The sequence below is a fragment of the Diabrotica undecimpunctata genome, chromosome 9 (assembly GCF_040954645.1).
Source record: "Diabrotica undecimpunctata isolate CICGRU chromosome 9, icDiaUnde3, whole genome shotgun sequence".
Lineage (NCBI taxonomy): Eukaryota > Metazoa > Arthropoda > Insecta > Coleoptera > Chrysomelidae > Diabrotica > Diabrotica undecimpunctata.
Window position 1 is genome coordinate 99,411,465 of NC_092811.1, and position 20,889 is coordinate 99,432,353.

At 33.9% G+C, this 20,889-nt stretch overlaps 1 long non-coding RNA gene across 1 annotated transcript; it reads right to left on the minus strand.

Moving 5' to 3' along the window:
- Positions 1–2,071: 2,071 nt before the first annotated feature.
- LOC140449800 (uncharacterized) lies at positions 2,072–20,629 on the minus strand. Its single transcript, XR_011951888.1, has 2 exons — positions 20,437–20,629; positions 2,072–2,488 (listed from the first exon to the last, which is right to left on the minus strand). It is a non-coding gene; the product is annotated as an uncharacterized lncRNA (long non-coding RNA).
- Positions 20,630–20,889: the final 260 nt, after the last annotated feature.

Below are 20,889 nucleotides of genomic sequence, written 5' to 3' on the forward strand. Positions count from 1 at the left end.
AAATCAATTAGTCATAATAAACACTTGGTTTAAGCTACACTTAAGGAAATTGTACACCTGGAAATCTCTACAGGATTCTGTGGGAAGGATTGTAAGAGATCAGATTACAGATTGATTACATGCTAGTAAATAAGAAGTAGAGAAACAGCTGTACATCTGTCAAAACATACCCGGGGGTAGACATAAATTCTGATCATGTGCCAGTTGTAGGTAATTTCAAAGTTAGAATCAAGAAGGTTACAAGTAAGTCGATGAAAAAGTATAATGTTAAAAAACTGAAAGATCCTAATGTTCGACTAAAGGTGAGTGAAAACCTCAATACGAAGGTGCTAAAATGCAGAAATGCAGGAACTATAGAGGAAAGTATGACTATTATACAAGAAACAGTGAGAAAAATAAAAGAACAACACCTGAAGAAAGATACAGAAAAACTGAAATCGTGGATAACCGATGAAATTACTTGAACTTATGAATCAGAGAAAAAAAGACAAAGAAAATCTCCAAGAATATAAGAGAATACATACCACCGCTAGAATAAAGAGAAGAGAAGCTAAAGAGAAACAAAAAACAGAACAATGTCAAGAAATAGAGGAGTATAATATCAGAGTCGATATGAAAACTTCAATGTCCATCGAAAGGTGTAGGAAATTGCTGGAAAGTTCCAAAAACGCAACAGCTGAAAAATAACAGATGATGAAGGCAATCTTGCCATAACCAAAGAAGATAAAAGGAAAGTATGAAAAGATAACTTGGAGAAACTTTTCCACGACCTTAGAACAATACAAGAACTCACCATTGAAGAAAATTCAGGTCTCAAAATCCTACCAGAAGAAATAATGGCAGCCGTCAGATAAACGAAGGATAGAAAGGCACTGGGACTTGATGAAATTCCTGCAGGACTGCTGAAGCTATTAGATGCAGAACAAATAAAAGTAATAACTGAAATATTTAATGAAATATACAAAGCAGGAAAAATACCAGTAGAGTGGCTCAAATCTGAGTTCGTACCATTGTCCAAAAAACCAGGAGCAAAAGTTTGTGAAGGCTGTAGGACCATAAGCCTAATGTGACATCTGCTTAAGCTGTGACGAGGGAAGCTTTCTTTGGCGTGTAGGTATTATTTCAGAAATGTAGAGATGTTTTTGCATGACCTGAGAGCATGGTATATGAAGACCTCAGACACAGTTACTTGATCGCCAACGTTCGGAACGGACAGGCACCCTAAGAAGAATGTTAGTAACGTGAGATGATTCAATATTTTCCATGAGATAGTTTACATCAAGACGCATATCAACATCTTCTATTAATCCTTTAATTTCAAGTAAATAGTTCGGTATAAATGCTCTTAAATTTTCTGATTTCAGTAGAGTATGTTTTAATAAATTATTTGCCTCTAGTAGTGATTTTAATAAAACCTTGATCCGGTTTCGGTCTATACTTTTAATTTATTAAATGCTTAAAGTTTAATGTAATGTAATCTCCCTAAATTGTTATTGTCGGTACTTTCTTTGTATATCTAAATGTTTTGCATATTATACTTATCTGAGAAAAGATTGAATGTTTTGGGTTCTAACTGCTTTGCTGTTTTCTGGAGGTTACTATCACTTAGGTTATTATTATTAACACTTATACTCGAATTACTGATATGCATATCACTATCTGTCGTCGCAAAAGACGTCCCTTGCTTATTTGTGTCCCCCATCGGTGACCAATATTATTTGTATTAATTATAAGTGTATAGCTATTAATTGTCTTTTCAATAAAAATTAAAAGTTTAGGTGTAAAAGGTGTAAAAACTTGTTCACTGACCACACTATCGCTTGTCCTAATCGTTTGAAGGTTCAAATAATACTTGAATTAAACTTTAAAATGTGGAGAAACTTTAAAATGTGTTACCACACTTTGACAGTTATTTGACAATTGTTACAGGGCTGGGTTAACCTATTCTTGTTTTTATAGAATTACTACTTACCCTATCCTTCCTCTTTTATCTGTCCTTGGCACCAGCTACATCTATTGTATATAAAACAGAAAAAGGAGTACCGAGGACGAGTAAACTAATAATCGAGTATTCATAGTTTAAACTTATATATATTATTGGTTTTTATTGCGTTGAAACAGAAAATGTCATTTTAAACATTTAAAATTTACAAAACAAAGTTAAAAATAAGATACATATTTTGATTATTTTTATCAGTACTAGTAATTAATTTTAAAACTACAGTTTATTTTTAATAGTAAATCATTTAAACAATTTGTGCGATTTATGTGTTGGTCTCTTAATATATTGAGCATCAAATTCAGCATCTGTCACATCCTCTGGAAAGGAATATATACCACAAGGATGATCTAATTTTTTCGTATCTTCTACGCTCCCTACTCCTTTGTACTTTTTAAGGCATTCTTCTAGTCGTCGCAAATTCTCTTGGAATGTTTCGAATCTCTTGCCTTCCTCTTCTGGAGATTCATAATGTCTGTTATTTTTTTGCTAAAAATGCATATTATTAAATTAAATTTAAAAATTAAAAATATATAAAAAACTGTTTAGGAAAAAAGGAAAATATTTTTAACATTTCTCCCACTATTCATAAGTGGGTGCTCCAGTTTATTAGTGGGCTAAATTTATTTTTCTTAACATTTTTATTAAAGGGCAGATAATATACATATTATCTTGCATATAATAACTTGCATTTTAGTGTATTTTTTGCATTTTTTATCAAATTTACCTATGCATTGCCTTGTTATTCGTTTAAAGACTATACATTTTCAATTGAAAATATTTACGATATTTCTACATGGAGAATATATTTACGTCTTTAATGATGGCACAATAAAGATTTTTAAAATCAACAACGAAGACACCATGACAATTGGGTCTATGGAACCAACTTACTTTCCAGAAAATGCTCTATCAACCCATTTGGATTTATAATAATAATACTAGTGGCTAAACACAAACAGACATCCGAACCTTGGCGAAGTATCAGGAGACCACAACATTATACTCCTAGAAATAGGCACATAAGAAGAAGATGACAAAACAACGAGGAAAAGAAAGAAAACGAAGTTTTCTAACTTCAAACGACTAGTGAGTATAGGAATTGGAAACGTTGTTACAACTGACAATCCACAAGAAATAAACGAAAAAGTCCTAGAGCTAGAAAACATAATAAAACAAGCACTAAGGAATAGCACTACTGAAGAAGAATATGAAATTCAGGTAGGAAGATTTAGACCCATTAGTCAGGCTATAAAAAAAATGATAAAGGAAAAGAATAAAGCCAAAAAGAACGCCAGATGAATAGAAAATCAGGAAGATAAAAATAGGTAAACCAAATGAATCGACAAGTCAAACAGGCACTAATAGAACATAGAACAAACACTACACGGAGAAAACGGAATCGTCTACTCAGTAGAAAAGAAGGCCGAGGTGATGAGAAGGACTCTTGAAAGAGATTGCACATTGAATTAAAACCAATATGAAGACATAGACTTTATCGAAGAATTTGAAGAAACAAAACTAAAAACGCTCAAAGAACAAGAAGAAATAATAAATCCCACATCACCAAGAGAAATAAGTGAACTGATCAAAAAAAGTTCACCAAAGAAAGCACCTGGTCCAAACGAAATCATCAACAAAGTACTGAAGTATCTTCCTTCGAAAGCAATTGTGTATCTGGCAAATATAACAAACGCAATACTAAGATATAGGTTCTTCCCAAGGCGATGGAAGAAAGCTCATGTAATCATGATACCAAAGCCTGGAAAGAACCACATATTTCCGCAAAATTACAGGCCAATTAGCTTACTTCCACCAGTCAGTAAGATAGTAGACCGAGATTTCCAAACCAGACTCTAATCAGAGACAGACAGACTGGGGTTAAACGCAAAAGCACAATTCCGATTCAGAGCTCAACATTCCAGCAAACTACAAATACTCAGACTTACAGAATATATAGCCACTGGATTCAATGACAAGCAATACACAGGAGCAGCCAGAGTGTGGCTTAAAGGACTAACATACAAAATGAAATATTATGAATACAGCGGGACCATGACGAACCTTATCTCCTCGTACCCAAGCCACTGGAGATTTAGGGTCCAGATAGGAAGAGTTCTATTTAAACATGAAATCTCAGAAGCTGAAGTACCACAGGGGCAGTCTTATCACCCTCCTGTATAGCATATACACAGCGGATGTTCCAAGAACACCTGGAACACTAATCAGCCTTTATGCAGACGACACTGCAATCGCGGCAAAACATAGGAATCTGGATATGGCTGTAAGAGTATCCAATGGAAAATAGCAATAAATCCAGCAAAGACCCAAGCGGTTATCTTGAAAAAGAGAAGAGATAAACCAGAAGAACAGCTAACATTGCAAGAGAGACCCATCGAATGCCAAACGAAGCTAAATACCAAGGAGTGACAATGGACCAAGGTCCAACAATCACACCCCATGTTAACGCGGGAGTCCAGGAAACAGCAACGGCCAGAGCCGCAATAAGATGACTTGCAGGAAGAAAAAGGAAATTAGCTATGAAAAGAAAATTAAGACTGATAAACAGCATCATACTACCAATAATTACATATGAATCTCTTGCATGGGGGCTCACAAGTCACAGCAACAAAAAGAAGCTTCAATCTGCACAAAACAACTGCCTTAGAGAAGCTGCAACTGTGCCCAGATATATCACTAAACGGTTCATAGTCAGAAAACTAAAACAAATCAGGGTACTGGACAAGAAGGAGAAAAAAGCAAGAACAAAATTCGCTGAGTTAGACGACCACACAAACCAGTTCCTACGAGAGATATTAAGGTATGATGTGTACCATAGATGGAAACAGAAGATCCAAACAGCAAATATTAGCAAACAGATAATACAGTCTAGATAATTAGATAATCGAAGCTCTATCCAATAAAGAAAACGAGCTTACCTTTGGCATGGCACTGTATTTACTAATTTTGATTTTAAAAGTTTTAAACAGCTTAAAAAAATCTAGAAAAAAACAAAAGAAACGGCTTCGGCTACGAAAAAATTAATAAAATGCTAACAAAAGGCGCAAGCTCATTAACAAAACTTAAAATACGTGCAAAAGGAGTATACATCCTCGAGCGTCGAGTCACCGGAGTGGTTGGTTAAGGGAAACATCTCTCCTGATGCCCTGCTATCACTCGTTTCCCATTCTTTCTTCCACACGTTCACCCACACGAACCACCAAAGACTTTGAACCCCCCTGCCTTACCGAGGTTGCCATCTCTCTCGTGTCGTCTGTCTATCAGTCACTCGTATTTAGGCCTGTGAGAGTCAGAGTGGAGACTCGGGGCCCGAGCAAGCAAGACAGATCGATGATAAGTCACTAGAGATAGTGGGAATAGAGCGGCTTACGCTGGCCTGCATTGTTCGGGGTAGGATTTCGGGAGGGATGCCTTGTACCCAGGATTGTGCTCTACACTTTGCTGATCGGAGAGCCTCTATAGCGCATCAGAACGTTATCGGGGTAGGGAAGTGAATGGTCTAGAGCATTGGAGCGGGGTAGAGTGATTCTTGTTTACGAGAGATAATCCTCTTCGCTATAATGAATTGTATTCTCCTAATGTGCAAGTCTCTCAGACTGGATTAAACTATTGCTTGCTTGCATTTTCGAAATCGCTTTTACGACTTTTCAATTAATAATGCATACTTTATCTATAATTTCATTCTTAGAATTTCTTCGAAATATGTACCTACAATCCAATATCTGGAGGTCATTAAGGGATTAGTATTTTTATCTTCGAAAACATTTAATGTTATACTATTTTAATAAATCATAAAAGTTCCTTAAATATTAAAAGCTGTAAAATCATTATTTCCAGCAGTAATGTAGAGGCAGTCACTTGTGTTTGTTAAATATGTCAAAAGTGAAGTGTAACCCAATGTGGATCAAAAGGTATTCAGAACGGAGAGTAGAAGGAGAACATTTGTTTGCACCGTGTACACGAAACTAGTAATGTTTTTTACATATATATGCAGGTAAGATAAATAATAAAAACAAGAGAAGTGTCATAAATAAGCTTAAAATATCTATTTCTAAATTGTTGTAAATTATATGCATTTAAATACAAAAAGTGACAAACTTTAACGAAAATATTAATGAATTAATGAAGGACGTGCGTTCAATCCCTTATCTTTTCATCATTTTTCTTGTAATTTTTTATTTTTCCCTTTTAGAAAAGAGACTCTCTCTTATTGGCCCTGTTAATTAAGATTAATCATCATCATCACTATTCTGGCTTTACAACCCTGCGTTGTTCCCATATTTCTAATGTCTTCATTGATGTTATCAAGGAACCTTGTTCTGAGCCTTCCTCTTCTTTTCTGACCAATGGGTCTAACAAGGAGCGTTTTTCTAGCTGAGTCATTTTATTCCATCCGCATTACATGTCCTATCCACCTTACATGTCCTGTCTTAATATGTTTTACGATATCAGGGTCATGGTATATATATTCTATAATGTTCGAAGTTGTATCGTCTTCTCCACACTCCATTGTCATTCCTTGCTCCATAGTACTTTTCTTTTGAAACATCCTAACACGTTTTCATAATTTTTTGTTAGAGTCCAGGTCTCTGACCCATATGTTAGGACTGGGCGTATTATTGTTTTGCAGAGTTTTATTTTTCTATTTCTCGATATAATTGTGAATTTAAGGAGGAGATTGAGCCCAAAATAGCATCTGTTGGCCGTGCAAATTCTGCGGTTTATCTCTACGGTAGTATTATTTTCAGTGTTAAGGAGCGCTCCCAGATATACAAATTCGTTCACTGTTTCGATGACGTTGTTTCCTATGACGAGTGGTCGTAGGATTTGTGGTTGCATGCTTATTTTCATGTGCTTCGTTTTGTTGGTGTTTATTATTAAACCCATTTTTGTAGCTGATTCTTTTAATGCTACATACGCCTCTCGTACAGCGTTTTCCGCTCTCCCAACAATATTGATATCATCAGCATAAGCCAGGATTTGCACTGGTTTATTAAATATTGAACCAGTGGTTGTGATTTGTGACATACATATTACTTTTTCTAGGCCATATTGAACAGTATACAGGAGATAGGGTTTCCCTGGCGCAGCCCATTATTTGTTTTAAAAGGTTCAGACAGTTCCCCCTGAATTCGTACTCTACATTCAACTTTTTTAAGAGTTAGTTTTGATAAATTTACCAACTGATTTGGTATTCCTAGCTCTTTCACTGTTTTCAACATTTCTCTTCTATTCACAGAGTGATAGTTTTGTAGTCTATAAATATGTGATGAGTATCAATGCCATGAGTATCAAGCTAACAAAAATAGAGTTTGACCCTCCCCCCAACGAGATGGACAGATGACATAAAAAGAGTGACTACAAATTGGATTGAGATGGCGCAAAATCGGACTAAGTGGAAAAGTATGCGAGAGGCCTATGTTCAGCAGTGGACGTAAGAGGCTAGTTGATGATGATGATGATGATGATAATCAATGCCATATTTCAGTGTTTTTTCCAAAATTTGTTTCACAGTTGCAATCTGATGAATTGTAGATTTACCACCTTTGAACCCAGCCTGGTATTTTCTGAAACGGAAAACGTTTTGCATATGGTGCCATACGGTGACATAGTATTGTGGAAAATATTTTATACGCTGCATTTAGAAACATAATTCCTCTGTGGTTAGATCATTCAAAGATATCTCATTTTTCGTGTATGGTGCAATGTATTCCAATATTCCAATCATTGGGAAGGGATTTCTGTGTCCATATTTCTTTTATAAGCTGCTGTAATGCCATAATGGTATCATGGCCATTTTCTTTATATAGTTCAGCTGGGAGATTATCTCTTTCGGGTGAGTTGTTTCTGGCTAGTTTTTCAACTGCATCTTTAATTTCAAGAATCGTTGGTGGTTCCTCTTCCCTTTCGTCTGCTTTCCTTACCTCATCTCTTTCGTCTTCCAGGTTTTCTTCTTCTTCCTCAATATTAAGTGCCTGGTTAAAGTATTCCACCCATCTACTCAATACATCTGTCCTTGCTGTTAATAAGTCGCCATTCTGACTTCAGCATTGTCTTATGGTCACCTTGAATTCTTTGCTGTCGAGGTTAACTTTCGAGGTTCAGTATTTAGGTGGTTTCGTTTATTTCTTTTGTGTATCCTCTTTAACTAAGATTAATCTAATTTCATTATTACGCAGATGATATACTTATACTAGCAGCGAATGAAGTTGAAGTGATTACCATCACAGAACGACTAAGCCGGATAAGCGAAGAATTGGAACTTTAAATCAACACCGAAAAAACAAAAATAATCATCGTAGATATAGCAAATAATAATCTACCGTACATACACCAAGTGACGAATTTCGAAGTGGTAGAAAGATTTGTATACTTGGGCTCCCTGATAACCAACAATGGTGATTGCTCCTCAGATACCAAGCGTAGACTAGCAATGGCCTGAACCACAACAGCTTAACTGATTAAGATATGGAAAGATTGAACAATTACAAGGAACTTTGATCAGATAAAAGGCATATATCGAGCACAGTTTAATTTAATCTTGCCCAAGTACTTTCGATCCCTAGATCATCTTCAGGGGCATTTCGTCAATAATGAAGATAATCTAGGGATAGGTGAAAAGAACGTTTTTCCAGTTGTCGATATTCCACTAAATATGTGTTCTTGCAAATTCCAAACGACGAGCTTTATGATTTTGGAGAAGACGTGGAACTTTGGTGAGGCGTCTGGGCTTTAAGTTTGCTTCTTTCGATCTTCGTCTAACGAACTGTTTGTGAACTCACATTAACTTGTCTAACATTTAATTTAATAGCTCATTTCTGAAGTGTATTGATGTCAATGAATGATTTCGTGTAGAATTAAGAACCAAAAATCGGTCATCAGTTGCGGTTGTGCACCTTGGGCGTCCTTGACCCGGCCTTCGTTCAAAATTTCCTGTTTCGCGGTACTTTTTTAGAGTATTTGAAACTATAGATTCAGTTCTGCTGAGACGTTGTGCAATACCTTTTTGTGCATATCCTTCCTCGTACAAAATTACAATATGTGCTACTTGGACTTCATCGCAGTGCCGTATTGGTGGGATACTTGTTTTAAACTTAGTTAAATCAAAACAATATTTAATTAAACTTAATAAATTAAACTAAAAATAACCGAATTAGTATGATTTTTCCTTTACGTGAAGAAGGATTTTTATGATAAAATGTACGAATGACATTAACCACTGAATAAACGTCAAAATAAACATCAAAATATTTCAAACCAGTTAAGTACATCAATCTACTATATGAGTATTATCAGTAATCTAAAATTATTTTGAAGTAATAGTGACTACAAAAAAAAATTGGAAAATTCCAAAATATTCGATATTTTTGTCCATGAGTGTGTTTTTATATATATTTAGGTATCACATATACTCCATTCCACGAATATATGACTGTTTTAAATTCGCTTTAAGGTATCGATTTAAATGGTCCAATGTGCTGAATTGTACAATAGTAAATTCTCCGCATTTTTAAAATACTGTTATGAAAGATTTAAACCTTGGATTTAAATATGAAGTTATAATATAAATATAAAGTTAATAGTTTATAGAACAGTAATTCAGATTTTGAAGTATATAATTACTATCATTGAATATCATTGTAAACAAGTTGGTTTTTGAATTAAGTTATTTAAACGAAGTGTAACAATACTTAAGTGATCAAATAGTGTAATTTATTTAGTCGAATAATTAATTAGTATTAAAAAAACAAAAAAACTTACTTATTTTCTTATTCTCCTAACCTCCTAAAACTATCATCAACGATCAGATTCACAGCCATAATCAGTCGGCGATATATGAAACTGTAAATAAATTTTCGTTACTTTTTAATATCTGTAACGACTTGTTACTTTAACTATCAATAGCCGGTATGTTATACCCGTTACTTTCGGAACTTTTAAGAGTGCATCCACTCAAAGCAAACAAATATTTAAAAATAACAAAGTGAAATATTAGATTCTTTTTCTGGTTTCTGAACCATCGATCTGCCAATTTCTTTTCATTTATATTAAAAATAGTATATTTATTTTAATTACAGTTGTAGTACCTAATAAAGTAATAAAATAGTGTAATATCACAGAAACCCGCCACGCCTCTTTGGTGTTTACATTTCACGGAAAGCTTACCCAAATGTCTGTCATTTATAGTAGCGTTTGTGTAAAAATTTTTGTTATTTCCGGATTAAATTTCACAATAAATTTTGGGTCTATCTGAACATCTATTAACTGATATAATTTTAGTTTAGATGTCATACTAGTAGATCCTTTTTATTGGAATAATGATTAGACCAATTTACCTTCATACTTCTACTTGCACAGTAAAATATTCGTTGTCGAAGTAATCCAAAACAGTCGTATATTCGTGGAATAACCTATACACATCATAATGCAGAAATAAACAGGCGAATAGAGATTGCCAGATTCATTTATACAAATGAAGCCACTCCTAAGGTGCAAAAATCTAAATTTGGAGATCAGACTACGTACCATTAGCTGTTATATATTTTCAATATTATTATATGAAGCTGAGACTTGGACATTAAAAAAATGCAATTTAAAAAGAATCGAGGCTTTCGAACTCTGGTTATACAGCAGAGTATTAAAAATATCGTAAACTGATAGAATTACAAATAAAGAAGTACTGGAGAGGGTTGGTAAAGAAACAGAATTAATCACCACCATACAAACCAGAAAACTGGAATATCTAGGCCACGTGATAAGGGGACCAAAATATGAAATTTTGAGACTCATCATACAGAGAAAGATTCAAGGAAGAAGATCTGTTGGCCCAAGGCAGAACTCATGGTTGAAGAATCTACGTGATTGGTATGAATGCAGATCGATTGATTTGTTTAGAGCAGCAAGCTCAAAAACAAAAATAGCCATTATGATTGCCAACCTCCGTAGGGAGACGGCACTCTAAACAGGTATCTTATGCAGCAACTTAAAATTATTAGTTCGTAAGGTTTTATTTTACAATTTGCAATTTATTTAAATTTTGCAATGAATTGTTAAATTTTAATTGTTATTGTTATTTTTCGAAATTGAACAATTTTCGGTGACAATAAAGCATATTTCTATTCTATTCTATTAACAGCAGGCTATTAAAAAAAGTTAAACGAGCATACCTAATTTACTTTGGTCACAGAGTTAGAAGAACGGGGACCATGGAACTATTGATAGTAGAAGGAAAGGTAGGATAGCAGCCAATGAAGGCAGCAAGCCAATAATATTCAAAGTGTCACCACACCCTGACAAGGGCTCAAGGAATGAGGAGGAGGAACTTCATTATTAAATCGTATATTCGGAAATTATATAGAAAGCAGTGCTTTCCTAAAAATAATTTTCATTCTCTGTTGTTCCAGATTAATTGTCATTAGCAGTCGTTAAAAAGTAAGATGACATCAGTGTAGTAGTGTCTGTGTGCTCGGGAGACTAAGACCTCGGAAGCCTTGAAGAAGACATCAGAGAAGAGGTCGAAAGCTCGGCGCAATGATAATCAACGCAGTCAACCCGAAAGACTGGTGAGTTTAATATTAATTTTTGGTAATAGTATTAATCTTAGCACCACTTTTAATATATATATATATATATATATATATATATATATATATATATATATATATATATATATATATATACTCAGTTATTCTTTTCGGGCAACTTTAAAAGCACAGAAATTATTTGAAGATAAACAATTATGTACTTTTGATCAAGTTTTACACAAATTGTTAAAATGTACAAACTTAAAAAAAAATGAAAATGTTATTAAAAATAATGTAGGATTTGAAATACTGCAAAATATTTCAAAAACTTTTTTGGGTGTATTTTCTGAATTGCATAAAATTAAAGAAAATGTATTGCCGCATTTAAAATTTGCTCCCATTACTTCAGTTGTCCTGGAACCAAGCTTTTCCTTATATAAACATATAATTAACAGATCAAGAGACTATTATTATTTCTTGAATAAAATTTTAAAAAACATATTATAGTGAACTCATTTTATATTAATAAAAGTAATTAATTAAAGAGTGAACATTTTTATTACACAAATTTCTAGTTTTTTTCTAATATAGTATCTACTTTATTATATAGTAAAATTATATAAGTATATCTCCTTTTTTGTTGTAGAAATAATTGATTTTTTGATTTATGATTGATTATAAATAAATAAAATTTAAAATCCTCAAAAAGTAGTTTTAGTGTTTAAATATTTTAAATATGGTTCAAATATTTAAAAAAAAAAAATTTGCATCATCTCTATATTTGCTTATTCTATAAAGATTATCTTTTTTTACAAAAATATGTGCATTATAATGCGCATTTTTGGAAGATTTTCTTTGCATTTTATCCGCTCTTTAATTATCAATAATTTTCAATTACTACATTAAAAATATATCTGTACCACGTTCTAGTTATACTTAAAATTAAAATTTTGTCAATTAAGTAACAGTCTAATAGTCAAAACATTAAAAGTGTATCTGAAAGTGCCAGGGTTAATAGAATCCTCAAAAAAAGTCAGTTATATTGCCCAATGGCAAAGTTATCTTTTTTTTTTGACAATATCAGATGGACTATTGAAACTTTTAAACCATATAAAACTGTGGGACCGGATCGCATATTTCCTAGGCTACTTTAAGAAAGACTAAAAATATTTATTAATTCTCTGGTTTAGAGCTAGCTATGCTTTGGTATACATTCTCAAAGCCTGGTGAAGAACGAGCGTGACGTTTATTCCCAAACCAGGAAAACCAGATTACACTCGCAAAGTCATATAGGCATGTAATTCTGACTTTTATTTATGTGGAAAAACGTAGAAAAAATTTTTAAATAAATACAAGTAAAACAAATCGTAAGGAAAAACCACTGGACCAGCAACAACGGGCGTATTAAGCAGAAAAATCAGTTGAAGCTGACCTGCATAATCAGGTTTCGGAACTCAAAAGTTTACACCAGAAAGAAGCCGCCCTTGTTGTATTTTTAGACATATATGTAAGGTGAGTTTAATAACACCTTTATCGAGTCAATCATAGTGCAATGGTGGGGAAGAAAATCAACAACACAACATGTAAGTATATTATTCAGATCCTTCAGAACAGAATAATATCCACAGATACGTATGAACGTGCCATAAACCTGAGCTCCCCCAGGGGGATGTATTGTCACCAAAATTATGGAATATAGTCATTGGTGGTCTCGCTCATGGGCTTCGCAACCAAGGAATCTGGGTCAAGTGTTTCGGAGACGATATTGTAATAGTGACTAGGAGAAAATACAATACTTGAGCCATCTGTTGAGAGGCGAAAGATATGAATTACTCCAAATCATATTGGAAGGTAAAGTACAGTGCAAAAGATCAGTTGAAAGACGCCAGAACTTGTGGCTAAAAGACCTAAGTAAATTGTTTGACCGCTTATCCACAAAAATCTTTCGTGCAGCAGTTTCCAAAGCTACAATTACCATTTGGATCACCAACCTTCAAAAAGAGACGGTGCAATAAGAAGAAGGAAAATTAATTAGTATTGTTGCGGATCAGATATAGTGTGTCCTTCATTACATAGAGAATTAAATAATGAGGTATCTGAAGGTAAATTTCTCTGTGAATCCTTTCAAAACTAGATTAGTAGTCGTCACTAATAAGAGGGAAGGAACTAGAAAGAACTAATGAGATTCAGTATCTAGGGATAACCCTGGATTATAAACTTAATTGGAGCGGTCATAATAACAATATAACCAACTGTTACTAACCAACTAACTAAGTCATGGGGTTAAAACCAAAAGTAATCTGTTGGTTATGTACATCAGTAATACGAGCGACAGTTACTTATGGTTCAGTACTTTGGTGGAAAAAGACAGCTTTGGAATGGAATACATATTTCGGCGATAGCCGTTATAGTCATTGTGGATTTAAAGCAAACAATACTTATAGGCTTAATTATATATTGTATAGTCACACAAATACTACTGGGACTATACTTGAGAAATACATCTTTATGATGAACTCAGATATGAGGACATCAGAACTAATCTTTACTTAGATGATTAACACAATTATACCATCTAATCTAGAGAACAAAAATGGATCTAAAACAGCCCATGGTACTGGATTAGGAGGCTTTGGGCAAACATCCTAGGTCAATACATGACTGTGTTCCAGGCTGAAGCTTTTGCTTTAGTGGTCTTCATTGATGAAATCAGGGATGGAAAACGCAAAGAAAATCAATATTTATACAGATAGCCAAGCGACTATTCTGACAGCAAAGAACTGACCAAATCAAAACTGGTGAAGAACTGCAAAGATCTTCTTAACCACCTGGCAAAAGCTAGTTAAGTGTCTTTAATGTGGGTACCAAGTCGTGAAGGGGTGGTTCCATAAGTACAAGTACAAATACAAACAGCAAGCGTTAGAAGTAACCAAATTGAGTGAAATTACAATACTAATGATAGATCTAAATGTAAAGGGAAAACATGAGGAAATGAAAGAGATTAGTGGTTGGGGACTCATATTAAGAGGGGAGAAAGATTGGCTTCATTTTGCCAAGAGAACGATTTTATTGTTGAGAATACTTTGTATGATCTTTCGCTAAGAAACTACACATAGAAATCTCCAGAAGATAATCAACATAACGTCATCGAAAATCAAATTGACCTTCTCATGATCATACAGTTAAAAATCAGTTAAAACATATCCTGGAGCTAAAGTGAGATCAGATCACAACCCACTCGTGGGAAGGTTTAGAATTAAACTAAAGAAGCTTGCAGCTAAAAGTAAATTTGACAGAATACAATCTATTCGATTGAGCGAATGATTGAAAGAAGAGCTCTCCAAAATTGAAACTATTTCTACTGAGGATGTGAACAGTCAATGGTATGTATTAAAATATGCTCTTATATGTACATATAATATACTAAGACGAATATATGGAGGCATAAAAGAACCAGGTTTGTGGCGCAGGTGTTACAATTTTGAGTTGTATAGAAGATTTGGAGAACCTGACGTAAAATTCATTAAGGTAGCACGCCTCAGATGGATAGGTCATGGAATCAGACGAGAGGAAGATGCCATAGTCAGAAAAGTTTTTGACCGAAGAGGGCCGATCGGACAACGAAGAAGAGGAAGACCGAGACTTAGGTACCAAGACAACCTAGAAAATGATTTGAAGTCTATCGGAATTAGAGCATGAAGAAGAGTTGCCAGAGACAGGGGCGAATGGAGGATTGTTCTGAAGAAGGCTTTGGCTCATAAAGAGCTGTAACGCCACTGATGATGATGATGATATGTACTATGCGACAATACTAATACCTAAACCACCTAACAGTACAAATAAATTGATGGCCGAGGAGATGACCATGAAAGACAGGAGGTGTTCAAAAACCAGAAACGGAATCATGTATAACAATATACATACATAAATAAGTAAAAAGATCAAAGGGGCAAAGGAGAGATTGTATAGTTACAAATGCGAAGAGATTGAGTAGAGGGTAGAGAAATAACAAGTAGGAATAATAAGAAAAAATTAAACATGCTGCTAGATAAAAACATAAAAATAATTCTAGACGTTGGGGAAGGCTTAAAAGATGGGACAAGTATATCCAAGAGCTTTTTAAACAAGAAAGAACGGATATAGTACTAGAAAAAAATATATCCACACCAGTTAAAACATAACAAAAGATGAGACATTGGAAGCGATAAAACGAATAAAGTGCAATAAAGCCACAAGTCCTGATTTAGTATGGGTATAAATAATAAATTTAACAGAAGAAGGGCAAATTGGAATATTGGTCGACTTGTATCAATCAACAATGTCTTTTTATTTCTCATTAAAAAAATACAATAAAATACTCTCTGTTAGTGACATTTGTTCTCATTGGCACATGCCATCAGGAGGGTTGGCAAACAAATATTATTCTCTAATATACAAAAAATTACACTCAGGCTCATTATATCTCACTTAAGCCTCATTATATCTAACAAGGTCATTAAAACTAATAAAAAATAAATTAAGTAAATATTCATATAAATTTTATAGTAATAAACTAAATGTGCATATCCTACTAAGTAACACTTCGCACTAGACCAAACAATAATAACAATGTATAGGTAAGGTAAGCTATAGCTTGCATTTGAAGTGATTGAATTGGTCCCTTAGAAGAAGTAAAAGCTGTTTATGTAATAATAATAATAACAACAATAATAACAACATAGTCAAGATAGACAAGACAGATAAAAAGATAATGGTTATAAACAAACAAATTATTAATGCTAACTTTAATATTTTCATCCTATTGAACTAACACCATGCTAATAGCTTTAGTAATTAAATAGACTCACTAACTCATACCTATACGGCCATGCCTCCCTACTATAACCTGCTAACTCAGCCTATCCCGGTCTCATCATAGTAACTACTTCCACTCTACTAAGTTCATTTCTACCCAACCACTATAACCATCTGTCTCAACACCGAACATTTTTCCAAAAAAAATGTATAACACCTTACCTTTCCTTCGTGTTACACATTGAGCAAAGCCTTCTTTTATCATTTCTGCCATCTTAATTTAAACAGCCATCAAATACTAAATGCTAAAATTTTCCATTTCCAGTAGATAATGCATGTTTACTCCTTTTTTATGCAGTTCTTTTTAGTGTCCACAAAAATTCTAAGTTCATTCTACCCAACCACTTTAACCCAATTTGTCTCAACACCGAACATTTTCCCAAAAAATGTATCACATTTTCCCTTTCCTTCATGTTACACATTAAGCAAAGCCTTCTTTCATCATTTCTGCCAGATCAATCATTTAAATATAGAACTCCACATCTTAATTTCAACAGCCATCGAATGTCCCCAAAATTTTCCATTTCCAGTAGATGATGCATGTTTACTTCTTTTTCCCGCAGTTCTTTGTAGTGTCCATAAAAATTTGATTCGAGTGCCCTATTTTCAGCCTGATGTTGTATCTCCTCCTTCTTTTTTTCTTAATCATACTAGGCCAGCTATCTCTCCATTCCCATTCACACCTTTCCTCAATACCAAATTTTTTTCCCATACTCATCCAATCTTTCCATCAGCCAAACCTTGCTCTCATCATTTCTTTCAAAAGAAATTTTGGCAACCTATCATTCGAATGTCCTAGTATTTTTTTAACATATTTATTATGTAAATTTATCGTATATAGGCTGATTCTAGCAATACCTGTTTCCAAATCTAACATAAAGTTAGGACAATACCTTGAACAAGAAAATATTTTTTTTATATAAAATCTTCTGATTATTTCCACCTCATCGTACTCAAAAAGACACCATGCCTGAGATCCATAAGTGAAAATTCATCTTACCACCGACTCATACACTGTTACTTTTGCCAAAAAGGGTATATCAGCCTTAGACACTAAACTACTTCAAGCCGTGTGAATCGCCACTTTTGCCAAACTCTGACGCTTTTTTAGATGAGCTTTAAACGACAACTTGGGTGTTAGTATCATTCCCAAATAATTCTAGTTATTTACTACCTCTAATACTCGATCATTCAGTTTTCAAGATTCCCTGATCACACTACCTCCTCTTCTGAATACAAGAATTTTGGATTTATCTAAATTTATTTTTAGATTCCACATCCTGCAGTATTCTTCCAGTTCAATAATCATCCGCTGTAGCATCTTCGGATTGATTGCCATCAAAACCAAATCATCTGCATATAATAAAAGTCTTATAATCAAACCATTTATCTCCAAACCGCCTCTTATTTGCTTCGTGTAGATCATTCAAGAAAAGCGCAAACAGTAATGGACTTGGTCGACTTATATAATATAATATACAGTGCAGAAAACAATTCCAGAGATTGTCTGATGTCTACATTCATACCACTGCTACAAACACCAAATGTAAAAAAAGGCCAAGACCACTCGACAAGTTTAATGTGTCATGTGCTCAAATATTTTTAAAAATTATATATCAGATAATACACAACAAACTTAAGCAAGATATTAGGGACACACAATTTACACAATGGATTTAGAAATGTACTGGGAACGAAAGAAGCCCTATTTGCATTTGTAAATATACTTGTGCAAATGTGCATCAGCCAGTGTTTTTGGATTACAACGAAACCTTCGATATGGTCAGACATAATTGCCTTATCAAATTACTTAAAAAGAAAATTTAGTCATAGGAGATATCGAGTTCATTAGCCCTCTTTATTAGAATCAGCTATGATCAAGGAGAACAATATCTTTTCAGAAGAAATACTGATTGAGATGGGTGTCAGGCAGTGTTGTATCCTGTTAATGTATACTTAGAGGAAATAAACCAGGAAGCACTAGAAGAACTAACTATGGGAATAAAAGTAAATGGTCGACCAATCAATAATATACAATTTGCAAATAACACTATTCTAATAGTAAAATGTCTTAAAGATTTACACATAGCTAGAATGACGGATGGGCGATGGATAAAGAGGTTATTGGAATGGAGACGAAGGGAAGACAAGAAAAGCGTCGGTCAATCACCTACACGATGGGCTGACGATTTAAGAAGAACAAATTATAACTGGATGAGAGTGGCGCAAGATAGACTAGGCTGAAAACACAAGGAAGAGGCCTATGTTCAGCAGTGGACTTTTGAGGCTGGATGATGATGTTGATGAGAAGTCAGTGAAGAAAATAGGTTGTTTTTAAACACAAAAAGAACGCAATTTATGGTTATTACAAAAGCCCTAACTTACCCTAACAATGCAAGAGGAACAAATTAAAAATGTTTTAAAATATAAACATCTGGCTAAGCAAGACTTAACGGCATCTAAAAATCTGTGGAAAAATAGGTGTACTGTATAAAAAGAACAATTTAGATTTTAGAGTTAGTTGATAATATAAATTTTTATCGTTTACTAAATAAATGTTATAAATTAATTGTGTTTTTAGTGTTAGTGTTAGAAAACTATAAATAAATTAAAATAATTATTACAGTACACAGAATTAAATCAAGAAAAAAACAGACAAGAAATGCTTTCAACAAACTGAAAAAGTATTCTAAAACGGGGATATTACATTTTCGCCAAAGACAAAACTTCTGAAATGTGTTCTTTGTAATTATTTTATGGTTTGAAGGCTCGGATATCAAAGAAAGGCGTTTCAGGCAAAATCGAAAGCCTTCGAATTACTGACCTTCAGAAGAATATTACGAATAAGTTGGGTGGATAAGGTCACGAATGTCGAGATATTGAGAAGAATTAGAAAAGAGGAAGTAAATAGAGAAATGGAAAAAAGATCACATAATAAATGTGTGTTTACTAATTTACGGCTGACGGGCATTACAATAAATATAATGTCTATGATTTTCTGAATGATAGCCAATTGTCAGTGACCTAACTGTACTTAGCAGGACAAGTGTACTCTAATACTCTAATGTTCCTAGTATCAAAAAGTTAGAATTTTTAGTTCAAAAGTTATCAGACAGAAAAGATGAGAGAGAACAAGATTTTAAGAAATTACGGATTACAAAGTTGCGGTCATAGCTCAATGACTAGGTACTGGCTTACCAAGCCGATGACACAGGTTCGATCTCGGTATAAACACCAGAAATTTTTCAGTTTCTAATTGACCTGACCTGACAGAAGATATACAGTAAATGATCAGTGGGACCCACAAGTAGAGATTAGACAACAAGAGATAGAGAAAGCTCTTAAGCGACCGCCACCTAAGCGTTAACCTCCGATGGCGCGCCAGGAAATGCTACGTACTTTCTACGCTACTTTACGAAGTTGAAGGGTGGACGTTAACAGCACCAACTATAAAGAAGTTAGTGGCTCTAGAAATGTGGCTGTATCGACGCATACTGAGAATACCTTGGACAGACAGAGTGACCAACACAGAGGTATTAAGACGAATGGGTAAAGAGGTGTATTTGTTAACAACTGTTAAAAGGAGGAAAGCGTCATACCTGGGCCATATGTTCCACAATGATAAGTACAGTCTGCTACAGCTTATCGTGGAAGGCAAGATTGAAGGTAGAAGAGGTTTGGGCAGAAAGAAAAAATCCTGGCTGAGAAACTTCAGAGAGTGGTTTCAAATACCAGCAGCTGCGAACATAATACATGCGGCACAAAACAGAGAAACCTATCGTTTGATAGTCGCCAACCTTCGGTAGAAGACGGCACATAAAGAAGAATTGACCTGAGCCATAGCGTAGTTTGGAGTGCACGTAAACTCGTCGATCCCGGCTACGTCGGTAGTAGTAATTAACACTAAGACCTGAGCTAGAAGATTACAATGAAAGATGTACAACAAACCAATTGTCTGTAATACAACTGGTTATAATAACAAACGTGCCAATATTTTAGAACAATTGGTAATATTGTGGTACAAATAAAATTACTTACTTTATATTCAGCAAACTTTTCTTCGTCGGTCTTAGCAATGACAGCTGTCACTACGTAAAGAGCAAATATAAGAAGTAAGGATTTAAACATCGTTGTAAATTTAGTGTAAATTTAATAATGAGGAAAATATTATATGTATATTGAGATAAAGAGAATTAAACAATTAATCTTCATTGAACTTTATATATTTAATTTTGATTTGATTTTTTTATCAAAATAACATTGATTACGTTTTTAAATCATTTTATTTTTAAATCTATCGGATCGTATTCTAAGATAGTGCTAAATCAACAATAATACATCCAGCCGGATTCACACACGCGATTTTGTATACTTATTTTTTTTTTAATGTTTACAGTTATTGAGTATACAACTCTGCTGTGAGGTATTTACTTACAGTATAGTGCCTATATATTACTATAATTTTGTGATTAATATTCGCGATTTTTTAAT